At 36.1% G+C, this 26,200-nt stretch overlaps 1 protein-coding gene and 1 long non-coding RNA gene across 2 annotated transcripts in view; one reads left to right on the plus strand and one right to left on the minus strand.

The window, feature by feature from the left end:
• Positions 1-26,200, plus strand: part of LOC149531133 (cold-responsive protein kinase 1-like) — a 91,048-nt gene that overhangs the window by 38,008 nt on the left and 26,840 nt on the right. The gene's annotated exons all lie outside the window — the stretch shown is intronic.
• LOC149531134 (uncharacterized) overlaps positions 13,317-26,200 on the minus strand; it is a 39,591-nt gene continuing 26,707 nt past the window's right edge. Inside the window, exon 2 of the long non-coding RNA XR_016358769.1 lies at positions 13,317-13,613. This is a non-coding gene — a long non-coding RNA (uncharacterized LOC149531134). The remainder of the gene's footprint in view (positions 13,614-26,200) is intronic.

Consider the following 26,200-nt stretch of genomic DNA (forward strand, 5'->3'; position numbering starts at 1 on the left):
AAACAGAAGGACGTCAATATTAATCTAGGTGATGCAAACAATGGAAATGGGGGCAATGATAATAATGGAGGCCGAGGCAACAACAATGGTCCTAAGAATAACATTAATGGTAATAATAATGGACATGGCAATAATGGGAATGAGGCTGATAACTTTAGACATGTTGCACGCCCAGCTCGGACAACGAGCTCGAGACCTCTTCTACCCACCTTCCCACTCAGAGATATGTTTCAACCAGTAAACAAACCGCAGATTACAGAGTTACAGGATCAGTTCAGAAGGGATTGGGAAGCTAGTGGACCGGAGTTTCAGGCGGATATTTCCCTCAGAGATTATATGGACTTGAGGATGAGACACATGCCTAGAGCAAGAGGGGGAAATCAAAACTTTGAGCCGACAAAAAAAGTTGGAAAACTTTATTTACCTTATTATGATGCCTCAGGGAAGATGACTACACAAGCTTGGGTGCAGAAAGTACATACATACTTCCAGCTGAATCCGATGCTTGAGGAGGCTATCAAGTATGCGGCTATTCATATGGATGGCCCAACGCATGAGTGGTGGCACCATGGCATGGTAACCTTGGGGCATAATTAGATCACATGTTACGAGGAGTTCACTGAGAGACTCGTAGAGAGATTTGATACCAAAGATACTGAGTTATAGTTTAAAGAGTTGGCACAGCTCAAGCAGTAGGGATCAATTGAGACATACATTAATGAATTTCAGAGGTTAGCTATGTTGGTTACAGATATTTCAGAGAGGAGATTAGTAGTGTTATTTATGGATGGACTCTCAGATCCCTTGAGGGGTTGGGTAAGGGGCATGACCCGGCTACATTACAGGAGGCCACTAAGAAGGCTCGTGACTTAGCACCTTCTTCTTTTAAGAGCAGATTTTAGCCTAGGGATTCACATATGAAGAAGGATAAGGATAAGGACAAAAACCTTTTTACCAAGATGCACAACCAAGAGGGGATAATAGGAAGTTGGATAATGACACCCTGAATGAGTTGAGGAAGAAGTTGTGTTTTCATTATAGAGAGCCTTGGGACTTATCTCAAAAGTGCCCTCTCAAGGCTAAGGCAAATCAAATGGAGTATTTTTCAGCGGAGGAGTCATAATCAAAGGGGGAGGATCAGCACTCTAATTTGGATGAGAGTAGCACTCCAGAGGAGAACATCATTCCCAAGGATGATAGGTTGTTGGCACGATTAACAGGGGCTCAAAGGCGATCACATTTAGGGTCAGGGGTACTATCCAAGGGCAGAAAGTGATCTCTCTCATTGACACTGGGGCTATGCATAACTTCATAGATACATGGTTAGTAGCCACGAGAGGTTTACAGACTAAGGAGCATGTTGGGTTTACAGTCATGATAGCTAATGGTGACAAATTATTATGCACTCGAAAGATATCTAATCTTCACATCAGGTTTGGAGATGGCTATGAGTTGGAGGATGAGTTCTATGTAGTAGACATGGGAGACTGATGTCATCCTCGACATGACATGGATGGCCTCGCTAGTTGAGTTCACACTCAACCTAGCAAAACTAGAGATGAAATTTTAGCATGAGGGAAGAACTGTTGTACTCAAAGGACTTTCGGATGGGAGTTGCAGATTAGTCTCCCTAAGGAGAATGCATAGACTTTTTCAGCATAATGACATAGAGTGGGCAGTAGAGTGTTTCATTATGCTAGCCCCACAAGAGCCACAAGTAAAGAGTCATCCACCGGATATCCAAGAGATACTTGACAGGCATGCCAAAGTATTTGGCAATATTCCACATGGGGGTTCCTCCTGACAGGGGAATAAAGCATGTTATTGAGCTCGAGGAGGGAGCCAAACCGATCATGATTACCCCCTATTGTCATCCTAAGAAACACAAGGATGAGATAGAGAAGGCAATTAAGGAGCTATTGGAGATGGGGCACATTAGGTCTAGCAAAAGACCTTTTGCTTCAGCAGTAGTTCTAGTGCAGAAGAAGGATGGGACGAGGTGCATGTGCATCGATTACAGGGCACTAAATAAGAAATCAATTAAAAGCAAGTATCCCATTCCTAGGATTGATGAGTTGCATGGTGCACACTTCTTCACCAAAATCGATTTACGATCCGAATACCAATAGATCAAGATGAGAGCAGAGGACATCGAGAAGACGGCCTTCCAATGTCACTATGGCCACTTCGAGTTTATGGTTATGCCATTTGGGCTAACTAGTGCACCTGCCAAATTTCAAAGTTGTATAAACCAAGTGTTCAAGTGGCAATTGAGGAGATTCATCTTGGTCTTCTTTGATGACATCTTGGTCTTCAATGAGACCTGGGAGGAGCACTTGCAGCATTTGGAGGAGGTGTTTTCTATTTTGGCTAGAGAGTTATTGTATGTCAAGGAATCAAAATGCGAGTTTGGCATGACCGAGCTCCTTTACCTTGGGCATATCATTAGTGCTAATGGTGTTTGGGTTGATCCTGAAAAGATTAGAGCTATTGTGGATTGGCCTACTCCCACAAACCTCACACAGCTTAAGGGGTTCTATGGTTTATGTGGTTTTTACAGGAGTGCAGCTAGGGGATTCTCACAAATTGTCGCACCTTTGACAAATCTTACCAAAAAAGGAGCCTTCAGATGGACAGAGGCAGCGCAGAGATGTTTTGACCACTTCAAACAGGTGATGTCATCTTGTCTGGTTCTAGCTCTACCTGATTTCACGAAGCCATTTGAGCTTCAATGTGATGCTTCAAGAGAAGAGATAGGAGTAGTATTGATACAGGAGAGACACCCCATTGCATTCGAGAGTAGGAAGCTCCGAGGAGTTGAGAGGAGTTATTCTATCTACGATAGGGAAATGTTGGCCATAATGCATGCATTGGTCAAATTCCAGTCATATTTGATAGGTGGGCGTTTTTTGATCAAAACTAATCACAATAATATTAAATACTTCATGAGCCAATGTGATCTTAATGATCGACAGCAGAAATGGGTTACTAAATTGCAGGCTTATGACTTTGATATAGAGTTTGTCAAAGGTAAGAAAAATGTGGCGGTTGATGCTTTATCTCAGAGACCTCACTCATGTGATCTGGCAAAGGTTTCAGGAGATTGGAGAGATCAAATTGCAGTGGAGTATGCAGGAGATGATTGGACTTCTGGGACAGTTACGAGCACCATTCAAGATGACAGGTATGCGATGTTGGATAGGTTGATTAGATTTTAGGACAGGGTTTATTTGATCCCTACATCACAATTTAGAGAGGAGATTTTGAAGGCATTTCATGATGCACCTACAGCTGGGCATCCAGGGGTCTTCAAGACCTATAGACAGATCTGAGAGCGGTTCTCATGGAGAGGGCTCAAGGATGATGTTCAGAAGTATGTCAGGAAGTGTGCAGTTTGTCAGCAAAACAAGGGAGAGCACACATTTCCTACAGGTTTACTGCAGCCCTTGCCCATTCTAGACAGGAAATGGGAAAGTATTTCTATGGACTTCATCACTAGTTTACCACAAGTGCAGGGAAGAGATTGTATTTATGTCGTGGTAGACAGATTAACAAAGTTCGCTCACTTCATTGCTATTCCTACTTATACGGCAGCATAGGTTGCAGATATATTCTTCAGAGAGGTCTTTAGGTTGCATGGGATATCAAGATTTATTGTTAGTGACAAAGATAGCAAGTTCATGAGCGCCTTTTGGCAGGAGTTGTTCAGGCTATGCGGTACAGATCTTTCACCTAGTACGAGTTACCACCCTCAGATAGATGGGCAAACGGAAATAGTAAATAAATGGGTGGAAGGCTTGCGGAACTATGTGACTGTACAACAGAGAGCGTAGGTCAAGTGGTTATACATGAGGGAGTATTGTTAAAATACCACATATCACATGACTATCAGGATGACTCCATTTATGGCACTGTATGGGTATGAAGCACCCAATTTCATGGATTTAGTTTTGGGGAACAGCCTAATGCCCAAAGCCAAAGACCCGTTGCATGATGGTCAGGATATCCTGAGAACACTCAAGGAGAACATACAACAGGCTCAAAATCAATAGAAGTTGTATGCTAATATAGGGTAGAGCGCAGTTTCAAGGTAGGGGATATGGTGTATTTGAGGCTATAGCCATATAGGCAATTATCGCTCAAAAGGAGTGGAGCAGAGAAGCTAAAGCCTAGATTTTATGATCCCTACAAGGTGATTTGCAAAGTGGGAGAAGTCGCCTATGAGCTTGAGCTTCCAGAGGGCAGTCGGGTGCACAATGTATTTCATGTGTCGAGGCTTAAGAAAGCCATTGGTCAGAGTGTAGTTCCTTCTATAGATTTACCCCCTTTGGATGAGGAGGGGAAGCTCGTGTTAGTACCTGAGGCTATTCTAGACACCCAAGAGAGGAAACTCAAAACCAGGATAGTGAAGCAATATTTGGTAAGATGGAAAGACCTGTCGAAGGAGGATGCTACATGGGAGAGTGAGAAGGTTATTCAACAGGCTGGACTGAGATTGCTTGAGGACAAGCAATTTCAAAGGGGGCGGATTGTAATGTCCCTACTTTAGCAGTCAACCAAGTGTGTGCGCGTTAGCCTAGTTCTACATGGTCACGAGGACTAATGAAGGGTTTAAAGGGATCTTAGAATGTTTTGGCCTAGTCATCTCCAGTTTGGGCCAAAACGGAGTTGATTTACTCAATCTCAGGCATACTATTTTTAGTAAGTCAACAAGACACAGGGGAGGCTAGTTTTGGTGATTGAATTTGATACTCTGCGGCGAGAGCTTTTTGACGAGCTATCACTTGTGTTATTCAGCGTCCGATAGCTAATATATTTTTATGCCTGAAGTATTTTTAAAGTAACAATTAATTTAGTTGTAAAATATTAAAGCATTACTTTAATATTAAATTTTATGGTAATGTGTGCAAATCAAAAGGGGTGCCTAAGGGAGACATAAGTAATTATTTGAATATGTTTTATATTGCACATCTTTTATCCCACATTGTTCATGTGAGTGGAATGGACCCTTGGAGAAAGAATAAAAGGGAGCGTGAGTATCTTCATTCAGCAAGTTGAATATGAGAAGAAATCAATGCATGAGTTACAAATCCGTTTTTGGCATTAGAGGATGTTTATCCTCTCTTGTGACATTCCAGACGTAATTCCCTTAAGCTTTGGCCTTTGGAATTCATTGCTATCAGCTTTATATTAGGCAGATTGGGTGCATTTCCAGCTACAGCTGAGTTATTGTACCAAGTTACTGTAGCTATCAAGTTATTGTAATAGTCGTGTTACTGTAGCAACACATCACTATAGCAGCCATGTCACTGTAGCAGCCGCGTCACTGTAGCAGTCGAGTTACTGTAGCAGTTACATATTGTTGCAGCAGGTCAATGCAAGAACCACACCCTCACCTATTTGATGTAAACAATGTTTGTTCCAATTGATTGTTGGACTATTCAGTAAGTCAGCTTTGCACTTGTTTATTAATTTTGGAAATCGATATAAATATAGTGTGCTGGTTATTTCTGCAATATAATTCCTATATTTATGTTACATGCCAAACACAACACAATACAGACAACCTTTATAAAGCCATAAAGTTGTTGCTTATAACTGTAAATTAGAGACTGCAAGCTAAGTGTTTGATAAAATTACCATATAGCTATGAATACCTGTAAGCAAATTTTGGGGGTATCCATTACGAAGGGGTGCCTTCTCCTAACAAAATCCTCCAATGGTTCAATAGAATTCACCATTGCAATTGTCGAGTAACATTCACAATATGAAAACATAATTCAATTTCTTGTTTGCACTAGCAAGAAAAGACTTGACAAGAATATTGATATCTCTCTGCTCTTTGACTTGATGGTATCCAATACATAGTTGTAAGGGCAACAAATGGCCCTTTTCTTTAAATAATTATTTCTTATCTTACGATGATCGAAAGCTTGCATCCAATGAGCATAGGCAAGGCATGGTCAAGCTTATAGGTTGTTCCAAACATTCTCAAAAATTGTGTGGCTATAGAAGCTTATGCACCTAATATAAACAGTCTAAAACCTCAGTTCCTCTAAAGCAATGCAACTGCCATGGGTTGGGTAGAGATAGACACACATGTTATAAATTGCAATGTTATAGAAAAATAAATGGCATAAATTCATAAGGAGAAGAAATTTGTCAGCAACTCATTGCACATTTGGAACCAAGTTGATAAAAATAACACGTCTCAAAAAGAAGTTGCTTGGAAAAGATAAATCCTAATGTTAAATCATCAACTGCATTGCAATTTTGCTAAAGATATCTGTAATAAGAACTTCTTGTATCCTTTAGAAAATATGCAATCTAACAACTTATGGCAGAAATAACAACTAAAAGTGCTTCCACCAAAAATCCTAAAAGCATATATCTTTTGTAAGTGCCCAAAGACTCAGTTATTCTTTTTGGGCTTGTAAGAAAATCTGGAGTGCTTTCTCATGCAAGGCATATAGGTTGCTCTACATATGTTGCACATCATAAAAGTGTTGCCTTAAAATCCCTGGCATGCCAAATTCACACCCTGTGCCTGTATATCCGGATGTGGATGTGTTTGGAGCCGGATGCCGGGGGGCAAATGGGGGGTTTGCACCAATATGCGTTTTTTTTATTTTTTGTTTTTGAATCAGATGCGTTCTTGGTGTACACTCATAGGGTGTGGATGAGCACTCAGGGTGCATCCAAGATCCTACACCCAAATAAAGTGTTTTTTGACTCCAAAAAAGCAATTTGAAGTGCAATCTTATACTTTTTTCCACAAAACCCTAAAATAGTTGTTTATCAAGCCATCCATTGTTACAACATATCATTTTGTTTGCTATTTTGCTCTCTGCTCATTTAGTCTCCATTTTGGCATTTCAAGGCGCAGGTGATTATTTTTGATGGGGATCGTTCCAAGCCAAATAGCTTCCACAAAGGAGATCTAAGCATCTGAAGTAAGCATTTGACCCTATTCTAGAGTCTTTCAATGATTTTTCTATAGAATTTGATGAAGTTTTTCAAGTTTGTGATGAAAATTTTTTAGATTTTGTCCAATTCTTTTCTTTAAATAAAGAAACACGTTTAGCTCAGTTATAATCTTTATAAATCTTTATTTTGCACTTGTATGCTTGTATTTCTTAGGTTTTATTGAAATTAAAATTTATGTAATTTCTTATAATAGAAAGAAATTAGATTGCAAAATTGGTCAGTAGTGAAAGTTCAGTGGGCAGCGAAGGAAACGATAAATTCAAAACTGATATAGGATCTCTTTTATGGAGACATACCACAAGAATTTCACAGTCTCTAAGAGGTGGGGGATATAATTGTAGGTGTAATTAATGTAATTTACCAGAAAATAGCTCATATTCTTGAGTGAAACTTAAGTTTATGGGCCTTGCTAGTTAATAGATGGGAATGTGTAAAGGCCCAAAGAAAAAGGGATTCTCCCACACAAATAGTAGGATTTGTAAAAGAACAAAAGGCTGATAAATTGGTTCTAAGATCAAAATAAAGTGCTTATACTGGTGGCGCCAAAAAAGAGAAATTGCCGAATTTATCCACTAATATAATTGCACCCTCCAAATATCCCTTCTTGCATGTACTGATAGATGAAGATGAAGTACAAATGACCATCCGCCAAAGAGGTCCATTGGACAAGGCATTTACTTTATACCAATGGTCTTCCTTTGAACTTGGTGAGCTCGCCACATTGGTGGGAACCTAGGTTTGAAAAGGTCTATACCACCTTGTTGCAAAGAGAGTAATTCTATAGAGACCTTTGTTCAACCAATTAGAGATTCTTGGATTGAATCAAGTGTTTCTATTGGTTCCAATGGATGGAAAGATAATAGAAACCATCCACTGATTAATGTTATTGCCGTCTTCCCCCAAAGGAGCAATGTTTTTAAGGGTAGTTGATTTTGAAGGGAAAGTGAATGATGCTCAGTTCATTTCAAGAATTTTCATTGGGCCCATAAAGATAGAGGGTAGTAAGAATAAGGTCCAGGTAATTACAAACAATGCAAAAAAATTATAGGGGTGCAAGTGTTTTAGTTGAGGCAAGATATGAGCACATTAATAGGACACTATGCACCATACACTCCCTCAACTTGATGCAACAAATTGGCACTCAAATAAGAGTGGGTGAAACAAATAAATGAAGAGAACATGGACATCTAAGTTACCGATTCTGGTTCTAATGCTGATGCGAGTGCGGTGTGCTAATGCGTAGATGAATGGATTTTTTTAGGGGGGGGATTTTAGATGTGTTTGGGTGCGTCCGTACATAAGTATATATATTTTTAAAATTATATATTTATTAATACATATATATATATATATATATATATATATATATATATATATATATATAAAGTTGTCAACTATAATTATGACAATGTATGGAAAGAAATACAAGAAATATTAAAATACAAAAATAAACCATTCACTGAATTATTATCATAATCAAATTGAAATAACAATAATGTCTAATTAGTAAATCAATCAAGTTCAAGATTCCAATGCAATTCGAATTACAAAATCAAAACATAGTTCATGGTTCAATGTTGATCAATCAAGAGTCAAGGCTCAAGATTCACAACTCACATGCAATCATTCATAATCATAAGGATTACCAAAAAAATCCACATTCTCATCATCTCCTCCTGCTGCAACACTTGCAAATTCATTTGAACCATACATGGTTCCAATTGTGCTAGATGCACGTGCTATGATGTCATCAACATCATCATCCGTCATCACAATAAGATCATGAAGTTTTGCATTCAAGTTTGCAGATTTAGGGGCTACATCCCAAAGCTTGGTCGACCCTTCCTTGTATACATCCTCCTTACATGACAAAAGGTGCACAAATCACATTCAATCATTTAGAATCATAAGGATTCTCAAAAAAATCCACATTCTTATCATCTCCTCCAGCTGCAACACTTGCAAATTCATTTGAACCGTGCATGGTTCTAATTGTGCTAGATGCATGTGCTATGATGTTATCACCATCATCATCCATCATCACAACAAGATCCTGAAGTGTTGCATCCAAGTTTGCAGATTCTGAGGCTACATCCCAAAGCTTGGTTGACCCTTCCTTGTATCCATCCTCCTTAAATGACAAAAGACGCAAGTTGGTATGTATATAAACCAAGTCCTCAGCTTTCTTTGAGCCCAACTGGTTATGCTTCACTGAATGGATATAGGAGTATTTACTCCAATTACGTTCAGCAGAAGAACTTGCAACTTGAATAGTGTTCATAAAAATTTAAAATTTTAAAATTAAACATACAAATGAAAAGCTAATTAGAGAATGTTAAACACTGAAGTGTAGAATATAATTGCTAAATGAATAAATAAATGAAAACTTACTTGTGAGAGGATCTTGATTGCAAGAGGTTGTAGATGTTTGAATAGTTGACCATACATGTACCACCGTGTGATAGCTCCCATGTCATTTTGGTCATTTATTGCATATGGAGTAAGTTTTGATCATGAAGCAGAGAAGCCAAATTCTTGCCTTACCTTTTTATGCATTTCATCATCTGGGAAGAGTCTTGCAAATGCAGTGTAGCTCCTAGTAGCAACTTCTTCATCAACATATGGTGCAATTCTATCCGGCATAGCAAGTATTTATTGGCTATAGTATCTTGGAGATAAGGCATATGCAAGGAGGTGTAATGGGGTAGTCATCCTCTCCCAACGATGATGAATGATATCCTCTACCTTTTTGCACAAGGCTTCCCATTCTGTGGGGTTAGTTTCATGTGCTTATATGGAAAGCTTTACCTTTTCTACCATGGTGTCCATCCCATCGTACACATCCCCCAATCAAGGTGCATCTGTATCGGCAAAGCATAGCATAGTCATGATAGGCTCGGTGAAATCCAATACAAATTGCACACAAGCCCACCAATGTTCATCCAAGATCATACCCCTAACTTTCAAGGCTCTCTCTGAATTTGAAGCCTTCCATATAGCCCATTGGTTACAAATAACCATTTGGCCCAATGCTGATTTCACCTTGAGGAGTTGATTCAGAACAACAATATGAGATGCAAATCTAGTCTTAGCAACCTATAAGCAAGTTGATGAAAGTTATAAACAAAAAATTTGATATTGAACATGAATATAAAACTTATTCTAAATAAATAAATAAATGAAACTAAATAATTACAATTTTAAATGTACCTTCAACAACTCCAACTTAGAGAATGATTTGAATATAGATTGTGACATGTGGTGGTTTGTCACAAACATTTGTATCTCCTCTCCCTCTTGGTATATTTGCTTCACCCAATCTATTTGGGTGCCAATTTGTTGTATAACCAAGTTGAGAAAGTGTACGGTGCATGGTGTCCAAAAAATATGATCATATCGAGACTCAACCAAAGCACCTGCAACCCTACAATTCGTGGCATTATCACTACCCACCATCTCCATTGCCTCAATAAGAATTCTAGAAATGAATTGTGCATCCTTAACTTGTCCTTCACAATCAATACCCCTCAAACACATTGCCCCTTTAAAGACATTGCAATCACATTTATCATGTCTTTCCATCCATCAGATACAATAGTTATGCCAGAAGTTTTCCAAGATGTTCTAATTGGTTGAAGAGCTAATTGGTTGAAGAGCTTGTCTATAGAAATCTTTTCTTTTTGCAAAAGAGTAGTACGCATCGTTTTATACCTAGGGCTAATGTAATCAGCTAGTGCTCTAAGGATGGTTGCAACCATTTCCTTCCAATATGGCAATCTTACCAAATTGAAAGGAAGACCATTGGCATAAAGGCAACGTGCAATTGCTTCATCAGCAATCTCTCTTGCCTCCATTTTGAATGCTTGACCCAACGGACCTCTTTTGCGGGTAATAACTTCTACTTCATCATCCTCCTCTACCACTTCCAAGAATGGATGTTTCGAGGATGCAACATGATCAGTGGGCCAATTCTCTTTGCTATTTGTAGATGAAGATTTGTACAAACTTGTTTTTGATTTGCTCACTAAACGATCAGTAGCCTGTTGTTCTTTTATGAATCCGACTAACTGTACATCACTCAACCTTTTTCCATCTTTACTTCCCTTGCACAATGCTATTCCTTTACCAATAGGGCCCATAAAATGAGCCTTGACCCGAGAATTTGAGCTATTGAATGGTTTACTATGACATATATTGCATCTCCAAATGTATGACCCATCTCCGAAAGCCTGTGATGATCTTGTGGTGTGTCTCCATAATGGACATGCCACATCAATATTGAAGTTATCAATTCATTCTTGCCCTGGTGCTGAACTTTGACTATTAGTAGTGGCTACTCTTGCACAATAGAAACTATGAATCTACTAAGAAAATAGAAAAAATTAACTTAGAAATGTTTTAAAAACCTTACTTCATTTTCTTACAAAAAAATAAAAAACATATCTTGAAAATTTTCTTGTAAAACTTGAAAAATTCATGAACTAAAAAAAATCACTAAAAAAGCTCATGAAATGGATCGAATGCTTATTTGTTCTTTGTGGAAGCTTAATAGACACCCTACGAATGATCCTCTTCAAAACTAATGACCTTGCTTTTAGAATGCCACAATGGAGACCAAATGAGAAGAGAGCCCAGCTGCAAACAAAATGGGAAGAATGGACAATGAATGGCCTCTTTTAGGGCCGTCTTAGGATTGTGAGGAAAATAGAAGGAAAAAAAACACAATAAAAAAAATTAAGATCACATGTTTTTTAAGTCACTTAAGTAACTGGACGTTGAAGACAAGTAGATGCTCACAGGATGTGCCCGGATGCTCTCTGAATGCTCTCCGAAGCACCCCTCGCGCATCCGCAGGAGATAATGGTGCTTCCTAACAGCAACTACCATGCCTCCTCCCGCATCCACGTACCAGTCCGAATCCGCATCTACACCCTCCCCAAGGTCGACGCATCAGTAACTTAGAAGGACATCCAAATGTTTGTTATGAACGACCAAATGTCACATTCAAAATTCTAATCTTTGTCAAGATTGGAGTAGTTGAAGGTAAATACCAAATCTAATTTATTTATTTTATTTTATTTTTGTCATGTTCATTTATCAATTTGTACATAAATTTTCTCAATATTTATTCTTTTTTAAATGTCTTTTAACATATGGATATTTTTATTTGCTTACACAGGTTGTTAAGACCCGAATTGCATTTCATACAATTGTTATTAGACGACTTCTGAAGTTGCAAAAGGCATTGGGTCAAATGGGTATTTGCAACCTGTTGTTCCCAAAACTACAAATTGGAAATCCAAGAGCCTGCCACTTCTCCAATAGGATTCCACAATCAATTCTGGCCAACAAACGAGAATCACCTTAATTCCCCTGCACTTTAGGCTCCGCTAAACCCAGGCGAGTAGACCTTCTCCTAGATCCTGGTCACTTGGTTCAAAGCTTTTCTAAAGCAAATTTAAGCTTTGGAGAGTTCTTCGATTGGGAAAGTCCTTGAACTCAATTAAAATTAAACTGAATGTTGAGTTTTTTAATTGAACGAATTGTATAAGGTTTTAAAAAAATGGATTTGAGGTTTGTAGGAAGGAAGTTATTGATTTTCTGACTTCAAATATAAATCCAATACTTCAATGATAAAAAAGACTAATGTTTAGCTTATTTGGGCAACAAGTCAACTACAATGAAGATTATAACATACAACTTTATAGTGTTCTATGCACATAAACTATAAACAGTTTAATAATCAAGACGCAACGGATCAAATATATATACACAATTCTAAACTAGTCCAGATTGCACTTTTAACTCCTACGGTCGGGGAGACAAACTGGACAGAGATTTGGAAACAATTAAATATTTCACAATATCTGCGATGATCAAGTGTAAAATGCCATAGATGACCTCATTCACTTATCTAACATAAATTGTTTACAGAATTTAAAAAATCATTATAAAGGACAAATCAACTGTAGTTTAAATCTTCATGCCTCCAATAAAAATAAACAAAGGACATTTTTTTTAATTAAAATAAAATATTCGGATTTACATTACAAAGTTATATTAAAGCTCCTTATTCCTCCTTGCAAATAAATATATTACACCGTATAAATGCTTGTTCGAATGTAAAAATGTCTTTTGTTTTGCAAGTGATGGTCTCCTTTTTATATCTTATAAACAGATATATCCTTTAATTTGAATAGGTACTGTTACTAAATTTCTATACATGCTGAAATTTAGTTCTGATTGCAAAGGTTTACAATTACATAAGCATTTTACGTCTTAATTCAGTTCATGCATATTGAGATCATGTCCATTATGTGCCAAAAGAATAATAAATGTCCTTGTATTATTCATTCAGATATACAACTGATATTTACAAAAGAAATGTTATAATCAAAGAATGTTGAGAATGTTGAAAATAAAAATTCTCTCACACAAGTGACCATGAGAGTAGTCCCTAGCTGCTGATATATATCCTACTCTGTAAAAGTAAAAAACATGAAAGTGAAAAGAAATAGTAGAAATTCAAGGGCACCAGTCATTGCCTTTAATGACTGGTTGGCTACCATCCGTCCGCTTCCACCCATATGTTGCCTCGAGCCACATTTCATCCACACATCCAAACACTGCATTCATAAGGCAATTGTTAGATCCAACGGATCTAAGCAATGCAAAGTGTCTCATTTCATCTCAGTCAATTCCTTTCATGCCACTCATTTTCACAAAATAAAAACATATATCAGCAAGTAAAGAAAACTATCACACTGATATGCTTTACTACTAACATGTTTGTTTCCTATGCAACGTCCTGTTCCTAGCGGGTAAGCGGATATAACAATAGGCTCCCACAAAGGTTATTGAGCTTGGCGTGCTCACTAGAAATAGGACCTATAAAGCTGATCTAGAACAGAAGAGCAGAAGAACAGAAGTATCAAAGGGACATATTAATGTATGAAACCTTTTACTTCTGTAAATAGATTTATTTTAGTAAGTACAGTATCAGTTGAATAAGAACATTAAAGGGACATTACTAACAGTTTTGAAACCTTTTGTTTCAAATATATGCAAGCAATGTGTTTCAACTGTTTCAGCAATATGCAGAAAAGCTATAGCAATAGATGGAGGGAACTGCATATTGTAGTTAAAAGGCATCAAATGATAATAAAATGCAAACTCGGGAAGGAGGAAAAGGTATGAGAAAGGGCAACAGTTAATGATAGCAAAGGGGTATATCTATGGGCATGAATGCAAAACAATAATTAGACAATGTGATTTAAGAGACAACTTGCAGATTTCTTCGATAATGGTATGTACAATCATAGATACATAGTCTAAGTGCAGGAACGTTAATCAATTACAGCCAGGACTAAAGAGGAAGTATATATGTTACAACTCAATGCTTCTGAAATGAAAAAGGAAAACTTACTGAAGCACTCCATAACAGCACACGTGGCACTAACATATTGCCTTTCAAATGCTACAGTGTCCCACATACAATGTACTATTTTTATATTGTTTAGTAAAAGTACAGCAGTAAGAAAACCAAAAGTAATTGTTATACTGTTTCTGAAAATGACATTGATGGGAAACAACAAAGGCTATGTGAATGCATCTGATATTAACATTTTGGTTGATCCAGAAGGAACTACAAACTGGAAAAATGACAATAACTCATCATTCGTAGCAAAAATAAAACCCTATGGAGAACGTTAACAATCACAGCTGTGGGTACAAGTTTTGGCAAAGAAACCTCTTTCATCTTTCAGAGAAATGACTACGGTTTTCAGAAGATAAGCAGAAAAAAAAAACCCCTTAACGTCCAGATTTGCCAAGATACCAAAGAATGAGCAAAGTGTTCAACAGCAACAAAGTAAATGAACCCTCTTTCATGGCGGCGTCAATATAATGAACAAACTCCAAGCCGTAAAATAATAGAGCAAAAGATACAACAGCAGTACCTCAAAGTCACGACACATCTAAAGAAAGTTTCGAATTTGCCTTTGTAGAGAGAAAAGGTTTCAGACTTCAAAGAAGCCGAATGCAAGGATCATGAGCAAAGTGTTTAACAGCAGCAAAACAGGAGCTCAAATCAAACAAAAACGTACCCAAAATCACATCATACCTCCAATGCCCAATTAAGAGCAAGCAGTCGTTAAGGTTACGATGTCATACTTGGTTCCAAAAAGCCAAAATGGTAGTACAAAACATGAAGAATACAACTGACTACAAAAGGAGTTAAAACATTCTCCAAAAATTCAAATAAGAAATGGTTACTCCAAGTAACACTTCAGATTCAGATTCAGCCATCAAGTGTAGCAAACCAAATATATGCTCAAAATAATGACATCTTTCAGAATACCCTAGCCACGGCAAAAAGGCTAATGCATGAGATGCAAATGGCAAATCAAGTGCCAAGGAGAAGACAAAAAGATGCAGTCGTAGCAGAGATGAGTTACTAAACAACAATCTTTAAGCCCACATAACAGCTAAGGAAGATTATAACGCAAGACTAACTCCAGATCCGACCAATAGAATACAAGAAGGTGGAATGTTAATCAGTTAATGCTAATAGCAGTCGTGGTTTCAAGAAAAAGCTATGATAAATATTGCCTCAACATGAGAGATGGAAACCCAGACGGAAAATAAATGAAAAAAGATTACAGGGAAAAAATCTTTATCAACAGTAGCCATATATCAAACAACGCTCAGTCAATGGTTGCAAGTGTAAAAAACCCAAATGCATGAACATACATAACTTGCATAAAATGTATTGGAGAACTCGTTGCAACCGCAAAACTCCAGATTGGTGCTAAATCTCCATGAGCAAAACAAGAAATGTCTTCTTAGCCACGATAATAGAAAGAAACCCAATCGTGGTTTCAAGAAATGCTCAAAAAAATGGCAGAAGAAATGCCATAAAAAAGATAGTCAAGATAAGTCACGGGATGAGAAACAGCAAGCTTCTTTCAAACATGGCGGCTCATATTTCCATCTATTATGCTTGGAATGTAGGAAAAATCTCAAGAATCCACTGCAAATCAAGTACAAAAAAAAATGCAAAAAACCCTATGCTTCATTCTTCTCTCCAGAATGCTCATGCATTGTGCAAAATGAATGAGTTTAGGGTTAAAATGTGATATATTTTGCCCTTGTTCATTTTCTATAAAATTTGGGATCCGATGCATTTGGTGGGATTCTATTACCCATAATATTTGTCTTCTATATGGTTACGGGTCATGGGATTTGATTTAAGTGTTAAATAACACTTGTTATGTTTTGCATGCTATATGAAAAATAAAGATATACAATAGTGTTTTTATAAGCTATTTTATATTTTTATTATTATGCAAAGTCCTTAGAACATGTGTTGATTCTTTCTTTACGACTCATTCTTTTGATTATGATTAGAACTTAGGATAAGTTTGACATGTCTAAAGAGGGAAAGAAGGAAAAATATTAGGAGAAGACTTAGTATTATAAATCAAATGGAGATATGAGGAGAAATTTTAGGAATCTGGTTTGGGGTCGAATTTGGACTTTGACTAAACATCTTGAGGGTCTTTATGATGTAATATCTCTTTTTCGATATTTTACCAAAAATCCGTGATATATATGTGCAGATTTAAATCCAAACAGCAAACCAATATTTAATCTAAATTCCAAAAAATTAATCGTTCATAACCAGCAGATAAGCATACGAGAAAATCAAGAAAAAAGTGTATTTGTTTCCTCCAATATTTAGAAGTACATATTAAAACCAAGAGTTAACTCAGATAACCATCAAATGCGTTACTGTATTATACAACAGCAATACAATAACATGCAAATATCCAATTGATCCAAACTTACAAACAGTAAAAACAGTCAGATTGGCAAATGTAGATAAAACCTGTAAGAAGGCTAGGTGTGCGTCCAACCTCCAAAGCTTCTTCAAGGGTTTGCATCCTCGAAGAGATAACCAGCAACTGTTTCCAACTCCATATTAATATTTGTTTTAAATATTATAATCTTCATAACATCCCATGTGGAGTCTGTTGTACCTTTTATCCCTTTTCCCAATGTAATGCATGCTCTTTTAAGCAATGTGGGATAAAGCACCCTTTTTGTCCTTTAGTCACTTAAGTGAACATAGTACCTTTTTAAATAAAGTGACAAGTTAAATGAGCTTTAATAGTCACTTAATCAGTAAACCATATAATCATCAAGCATTAAAATAGCTAACCAAATGAACTCAGATAATCACATGCAATAGCTCATTGGAAAGTTTTCGGCAAGACGCTTCCAAACCAACACTGAGGTACCGAAAATACTGAGCTTTGTTTACTTACTAAAAATAGTAAGTATCCGGACAACCTGCCAAAACTCCTCTAATGGGTCTGAAACTGGAAATGTCTAGGCCAAATCTCAAATTGAACCCCGTAAAGAACCTTTTCACCCTCGAAACCTAGGCGAAGTGAGCCAGCAACACAGAATTATAATGTCCCAGAAAAAGGGGGACATTACATATGATCAGTTGGAGCGTTTCATGGACGGTTAGGAGTGAGTCATAGGTTCTTTTATGACTTAGTGCAATTTATCAGTTAGTTATCATCATTTTTTATGAGTATTGACTCCTTTTTTGGAGCCTTCTTTCATGGATTCAACCCAAAAGAATTGGTACTTAGTCTTTTGGACTATTATTGTAAAGTGAGTTCTGATTATGTAAGTTTTTTGCAAATTCTAATTAGATCAATACTAATATAATACCTTTCTAGTATTGGGGATGGTCTTGTCAATACCAGACGGAATATTAATTCTTCTTATTGTGATGTATAGTTTTGCAATAATATATTTATTTCTGCTATAAGTCGTATGAGGTAGTGAATGCTAAAGAAGCCGACTTAGTTTCAATGTGTGTTCTTTATCTACATTCACACCCCACATAAATATAGCAACCAAGGGGCATGTCCTTAGAAAGGATATGTCCCTTTCTAGTTGGCTTTAATTGCTTTTCTTTGAAATTGGTGTCCAATGGAGAAAGGCATTTAGTTAGTGTTTAAACTAACTAATTGATCAAATTTAGTCTTAACAATATTTCCCAAGGAAGACGCCAATCACAAATAAGGAAGAGACAATTATTTATAGGCTTTAATTACAAAGGGATTTCATGCATTCTCATATCTGTACGATATGTAGAATCAAACCAATATGATTTCATAGTTACAGAATTAACACTCCCTCTTAACTTGATAATCATACTGAGAGATAACATATCTAGCACCATCAATTAAGATGAATAAGCATAGATTGATACTCTATGTCTTTCTGAATCTTCTAAGCAATCTGGTATCATTGAACACATGATACTACGTCATATTACTATACCTATGATATGACTTATCACTTATACTTGCGATAACAGTATTGCTTGGAATGCAATATACAGGATAAAATCTAGAGAATGATTAAATTCTTCCTTTATCCAAGTTGTGATTCATAAGTACTAGCAGGCCTATATCACAATATGATCCTAAGTTAAGATCTACCAGTACACAGGATAAAATCCAGAGAATAATTAAATTCTTCCTTTATCTAAGTTGTGACTCATAGGCATAGAAATGTCTACATCACAATGTGATCTTGAACTCATCCAGATCTAACAATAGTTCTCTATTGTTTAGTAGATTATCTAAGAGATCGTCATCTCTCATAATGTCTTTTATACAAGTGTTCATTATCTCAGAGATCGTCACCTCTTAGATAATGAATACAAATGGTGAAGCCCATAACAGTCAATAATCTGATAATAATAATTTTAACACAATTATTTTATTAATAATTAAGGAATACAAATGTATTATAATTCAACCATACCAAATCTTTTCCTGAACTAATCTATCTTCACTCGAGAGAGAGGTTTGGTAAGAATATTTGCTGTCTGATCTGCGGTGCAAATGTATTTTAATTTTATAGTATTTCTGTCTACCATATCTCTTACATAACGGTAAGGAATTTCAATATGCTTGTACCTGTCATGAAAAATTGGATTCATAGAAAGCTTGATTTAACTTTGATTGCCACAATGAATAATAGTGGGATTCATGGGTTGACCAAATAATCACACAAGTAACTTTCTAAGCCAAATTGCTTCCCGAGAGGCCATTGCTGCTGCAATGTATTCAGCTTCTATGGAACTCTATGCTACTAATGACTTCTTTCTACATATCCATGATATCATTGCTGAGCCTAAATTGAAATAGCATCCTAAAGTGTTTTTCCTATCATTAACACTTCTACCCCAATCTGAGTCTGTGAATCCATGTAAGTCCAAGTCAACTTTCTTATATTTGAGCCCAAGGTTAAGAGTGCCTTGTAACTATCTCATAATGTGTTTGACTGCAACTACGTGAATCTCCTTTGGCTCACACATAAATTGACTTAAGCCATTAACAACATAGCAAATATCAGATCTTGCATTTATCAAGTACATAAGGGACCCAATCATCTGTCTTTAAAGAGTAGAATCTATGGAGTGTGATTTTGTTGCTACTTCCTTAAGTTTGTGTATATTAGTCTCCATAGGAGAAGACATAGGTTTGCAGTTCCACATTCCAAATCTCTTCAAGATGTCTAATGTATACTTTCCTTGATTAAGTATGATGTTGTCGAAGTTATGTCATACTTCCAGTCCTAAGAAGTAATGGAGTCCTAAATTTTTCATGTCAAATTCTCTAATTAGATCTTTCTTGCATTGATCTATAAAATGATCATCACCTGTTATTAGTAAATCATCAACATATAGTATCAAAATTATCATATCATCTTTATCCTTTTTATAATAGAGATTTAGATCAGCTTCATTCTTGGAGAATCCTAAATAGGTGAGATACTTATCAATTCTTTCATACCATGCCCTTGGAGCCCGTTTAAGTCCATAGAGAGCTTTTTTGAGCCTGCAAACAAAGACTTTAGGGTTATGAATTTCAAATCCTTCAAGTTGTTCCAAATATACCTCTTCTATAATCTTTCCATTCAGAAATGTTGTTTTTGCATCCATCTAATGTACTTTCCATCCCTTCGATGTTGCAATAGCTAGGACTGCTCTTATAGAGGTGTATCTGGCAATTGGAGCAAAGATTTCTTCATAATCAATTCCCTCCTTGTGAGAGAATCCTCTAGCTATGAATTTGGTTTTATATTTTTCAATGCTACCGTCAACAGCATGCTTGATTTTAAATATCCACTTAGAAGAAACAACAAATTTTCCTCCAGGCCTTGGAACAATTTCCCAAACATCATTCTTAATAATGGATTGGTATTCTTCTGTCACAGCATCCTTTCAAGTTATGTTTAATAGCATCTAAAACATTGGTTGGTTCTAATTTAGATAAATCACTCGTGTTTGTTGCATAACTAGAAAATCTTTTGGGTCCTTTGCTTTCTCTGAAGGTTCCAAATGATGCAGCGAAGTCTTGTGCTTCCTCTACAATCTTAATAGCCCAAAGTAGTCTTTTCTTAGGATTTTGAGTTTCCTCAAGAATTAGATTTTGAATTTCATCTTCAATTTCTTCAATGTTCTCCCTCTGAAACTCAGATTCATGATTTTCTTCAGAATTAGGTATATGTGTAGGTTTTTCAGAATTAAGGGCTCTTTTGAATGATAAATCTTCTTCAAATATTATATCTCTACTAAGTTCAATGTTTTTCTGACCAGGTATGAAAACTCTATATGCTTTAGATGTTTTACTATACCCAACAAAAATACCTTTCCTCCCGGAGGGTTCTAACTTAGTGCTCTTTTCTTTTAAAACATGTATGTATACAAGGCACCCAAATATCTTAAGATGACTTATATTTGGTTTAACCTTAGAAAAGACTTCTTCAAGAGTTTTATCTCTAAGGTAGGAGTGAGGACTTTTGTTTTGAATATAGACAGCAGTACAAGAGGCTTCTGCCCAAAGATAATACTCTAAATTTCGATCAAGTATCATAGCTCTTGTTGCTTCTATAATTGTTCTATTCTTCCTTTCTGCTACCCTTTTTTTGTTGTGGGTTATAAGGAGCAGTATACTCCCTCTAAATTCCTGCTTCTTTACAAAAATCTTTAAACAAATATGAAGTGTATTCCCCTCCATTGTCAAACCTAAAAGTTTTAATTTTGTGTCCTAATAGGTTTTCAATTAAAGATTTGAATTCTTTGAATCTCTTAAGGATTTCTTCTAATTCTTTACATTTTAAGAAGTAAATCCATGTTTTCCTAGAGAAATCATCTATAAAAAGTATATAGTACCAAAATCCTCCAAGGGAAGGAACAGACATAGGTCCGCATAAATCTGAGTGGACTAATTCTAAAACATTGTTAGTTTTTCTAGTGTTATCTTGAAATGGATTTTTGGTGTTCTTACCTAAAGCACATCCTTTGCATATGCTTAAATGATCTTTATTCAACTTAGGTAAACCAGTAACCATCTTCTCCATAGTTGATAAGGTTTTATAATTTGAATGTCCTAACCTTCTGTGTCATATTTCGTTTACATCAGCAGCTTCATGAATTAAGGTTTGAATAGGTTGACTAGGTTATGTATTTAATTCATACAAGTATCCCTTTCTTTAACCAATTAACTTTGATTTCTTAAATGAAGAGTTCTTAGACCAAGTCATTACTTTACCATCCATGAATGCAACTTTGTGTCCATCATCTTCAAGTGTCATAACAGAGATTAGATACCTTTTGATTCCCATCTTCTCCATAGTTGATAAGGTTTTGTAATTTAGATGTCCTAACCTTCTGTGCCATATTTTGTTTACATCAGCAACTTCATGAATTAAGGCTTGAATAGGTTGACTAGGTTATGTATTTAATTCATACAGGTATCCCTTTCTTTGACCAATTAATTTTGATTTCTTAAATGAAGAGTTCTTAGACCAAGTCATTACTTTACCATCCATGAATGCAACTTTGTGTCCATCATCTTCAAGTGTCGTAACAGAGATTAGATTCCTTTTGATTCCTGGTACATAGACTACTCTTTTGAGATGAAGTGAAATGCTTGACTTTAGTTTCAAGGTGCAGTTCCCAATTCATTTGACAGGATGACTAGAATTATCACCTATGGTAACTTCGTCATAAACTGCTTCTGATAATAAGTCTAGTACTTCTTTAATGAGTCTAGTACTTCTTTGTATCCTATAATGTGTCGAGATGATCCACTATCAATTACCCAAGCTTTGCTTGATAATTCGCTTGATAGTGTTGAATACAATACACGTTTTCAGGATCATAATTTTCATCTTTCTCAATAACGTTTGTACAATTTACTTGTTGTTTTGCGTTTTCAAGGCAATTAGATCTATAGTGTCCAAATTTTCACATTTGAAGCATTTTATTATGGATAAATATTTCTTAAGTTTGTCATTTTTTTGATTGCCCTTCTTCTTCTTGAAATGCTTCTTACCTTTATAGGAATTTGTGTTGAACATGAAGTTCTTCATTTTCAATTTTCAATTTTCCTCCTTTCTTGAGTTGCCTAGATTCTTCTTGAAGGCAATCTCCTTTAAGTCTATTAAAGTCTAGAAGTTTGTCTCTAACACTTACTCCTTGTGAGAATATTTCCCATGAATCTGGTAATCCATCTATCGCCATTAATGTTAATTCTTCATCATCAATTATGTACCGAATGCTTGTAAGTTCATCTCTTAGACTAGCCACCCTTAGGAAGTATGAATTCATAGATTCTCCCTTCCTTATTTTTATATGATTTAGTTGCCTTTTTAGTGACAAGATTCTAGTTTTATTATTAACCTCATAAGCATTGATTAATGCACTCATCATTTTGAATGTCATCTGATGTTTCGTTAGCATAGGTACTATTTCATTTTTCACTCCATCTAATATGATTCTCATGGCTTTCTTGTTTCCTTTGATCCAAGTAGTTTTATTAGGTTCAATATCAGGTTGCTTGGATTCCTTATCAACGAACTCTGAAACATCATTATTGTCAAGAGCCATCATAATTCTTAATTTCCATGCAGTAAAGTGGTATTTACCATCAAATCTATCTTTGGGTCTGATTGTACTAGCCATTGCAGCCATTGTAGGAATGATGCTAGATATGTATCTTTAGATCTGATTAGTAATTTGCAGACCCAAGATTCGACTACCAGAGCTCTGATACCATGTAAGTTTTCTACAAATTCTGATTAGATCAATACTGATATAATACCTTTCTAGTGTTGGAGATGGTCTTGTCAATACCAGACAGAATATTAATTCTTCTTACTGTGATGTACAGCTCTGCAATAATATATTTATTTCTGCTATAAGTCATATGAGGCAGTGAATGCTAAAGAAGTAGACTTAGTTTCAATGTGTGTTCTTTATCCACAGTCGCACCCTACATAAATATAGCAACCAAGGGGCATGTCCTTAGAAAGGACATGTCCCTTTCTAGTCGGCCTTAATTGCTTTTCTTTGGAATTGGCGTCCAATGGAGAAAGACATTCAGTTAGGGTTTAAACTAAGTAAGTTGATCAAGTTTAGTCTTAACAATATTTCCCAAGGAAGATGCCAATCACAACTAAGGAAGAGACAATTATTTATAGGCTTTAATTACAAAGGGATTTCATAGATCTGTACAATCTATAGAATCAGACCAGTATGATTTCATAGTTACAGAATTAACAGATTATGCAGAGAGGAATTTCGTGACAATTTTGTGTCAATGTATTTTCTTCATACTTTATAATTCATTTTTTGGGGATACTTGATATATGGGCTGATCATCTTGCAACAATTTTGCTTCTTGAAATTTAACCTTATTTCCTTTTGTTTCTATGTGTGAAAATATATGATTAATGAAGTGCAAAGTGGATTTTAAGATTCCTTATAATTTTGTCTCAGTCATCACATAGCTACAATTTGTACTTTGCAGGTTATAATTTGTGTCTTTTGTTTTTGGGATTGTTATGTGAATGTCCTCAGTTTCCTTAACTCTCATTGTCAAGACCTTATTATAAAATATTGATGCAAACCAGTATAGGATCAAAGTCTTGATCAATAAGGGAAGTTGCACTATTTGTTAGCAGCCATATTTTCAGTATCAATGAGTTTTTGGTGCATCACCTATTAGCTAGGTCTAGTTGTAAGGTTTTATTTTCTGCATCTTTCTCACTTTTCCTATCAAGTTCAATTCATTTTAGTTACAAGAGCTTAGGTGATTATCCCAAGGAGCCGGCCCATAACCTAGAGATCCACTCAGTTTCATAAGAAAATCCCACTACCTATGAGTGGTTCAATGTTACCTGAAATTTCTAGTACTTTTCAATTAATCTAGTTCGGTGCAAATTTCAGGACTTAACAGGTACACCTCTTTAATTATATTAATTTAATGGCACCTTTTCATTTATTTTTAACAAATTATTTTCATCAATATTTTGTAACTTTTAATATGACTTTAATAGGTGGCATGAAACACTTTCACTACTATGTTATTGCTAACTCTAATATTATTTCATTACACCGTTAAGGAGTCAACTTCACTATTCTAATCGCAATGGCATATGATTCACATATTTTTGCATGTAAATCCTTCTGCCCTTGTTTATGCAATTTCTCATTTCTAGGTGTTTGGCCCTTAAGCAAATTAGACTTGGAGATATCATACGTAGAAGGTTGGAGATTCATATATCCATCCTTTCATAGCGTTGATTCCCTTATCTCTGTTGTTGCAATGATTTCCAAACATTCAAATCTCCTGCGATGATACCTCAATGATAGTAACTTCTGCTGAAGATGTAGAGGGCATTGGAAGTGATCATCTCAAGTGATACCCGCTCATCCTGATATAGTCTCTGACATTATTCTTACGGCTTCAACACTAATCTATCCTGGAGTTACCTCGGCACAATATGACATTCGTAACAGTTGGTTCTTTTATACCCACTATGCTAAATGAGACATGATAGGATTTGGTTAAACCTGCATATGGTTTTGAAGATAACTCTGTAATTTTTAGTAGCAAAGTCATCTTTTGCGTTTGATGAATATTCTGGAACCTGCCTATTGAAATACATAATAATGGAAGTAAATAACAATAGAGGAAGACAACCACGGGTCCTAAATGTGATCATGGGAATCCAAACCAATAGAAACTGAAGCACACAATAACATCTTCTGGTTTGAAGGTAGTCCACCTCAAGTTGGTCACATCTAGTCAAAAGACTCGTTGTAGTGAGTTCTGATAATCAGTACTCTACCCAAATAGACCTGCGACATCCACTAATCTTCAACTTGAAGCAGTTTACCTACATGCGTATGGGGATGGGATCCTGCTTCTCAATACCATCAGCAATAATATTTGGATTTTGCTCTTGTAACATCTTCTGTGCCACTTGACATTTATAAATCAATTTAGGAAGAAGAGATGCATATAATGTGCCTATTGCAACAACCGATGTTGCAATGGCAAGAACAACAAGACCCACACTCCATTCATAACTCAGTAATTCAGCACAACTATTGGTAAATGGGACACCAAGTTGACCATCTTATCACCAATAGGTTCTTGGATAAGAAGAAAATCTGTAGAAAAGCTGTCAATAATAGCTCCAGTCCTAATTGTGTATCAAACGGTGCCACATCCTGCTTCAATATGGATTCTAGATATTAATATCTCATCTTTATAGTTTGCCTCTCCATGCAATCTTTATAGTTTGCCTCTCCATGCACTGTATCTGTTTTCAACCCTGTTTGGTTCGGAACTCTAGAGAATAGTAGCGTGTAAATAGGAATGACAAGACAAGTTCCAACTGCTCCAAGTGTTCCAGCAAGTATGATAAGACAATCAAAACCATCTGCAAAAGAGAAAATACTGAACAGTGTTTTGAAAGATACTGTATAATTTCTCACCCCTCATATCTAACAATACATTCCTTAACTATAACACCTGAAACTTCTAGTGACTGTTTCTGTTATAAGAACATTCACCCTTTTGTTCTAATGCTTCCTTTATTTGACAACAATAGTTGGACTGCAGTTAAAAATGCTTCTCTTCTGATTAAGCTTTTGCAACCACGTGAAAAATATAATTTATTTCTCATGGCCCATGGTTCTATCATTCTGAGGCTTTAATATAGGTTCAATTGCATATCAAAAATGTCTAAATTCAGTACATTCATCAAGCTTTCTATCTAATGGATGCCCATATTTTTTGCAAAAATAAGGGCTCCATCACAA

This window comes from Cupressus sempervirens, chromosome 11 (genome assembly GCF_028749045.1).
Source record: "Cupressus sempervirens isolate cs-2001-9-10 chromosome 11, ASM2874904v1, whole genome shotgun sequence".
Lineage (NCBI taxonomy): Eukaryota > Viridiplantae > Streptophyta > Pinopsida > Cupressales > Cupressaceae > Cupressus > Cupressus sempervirens.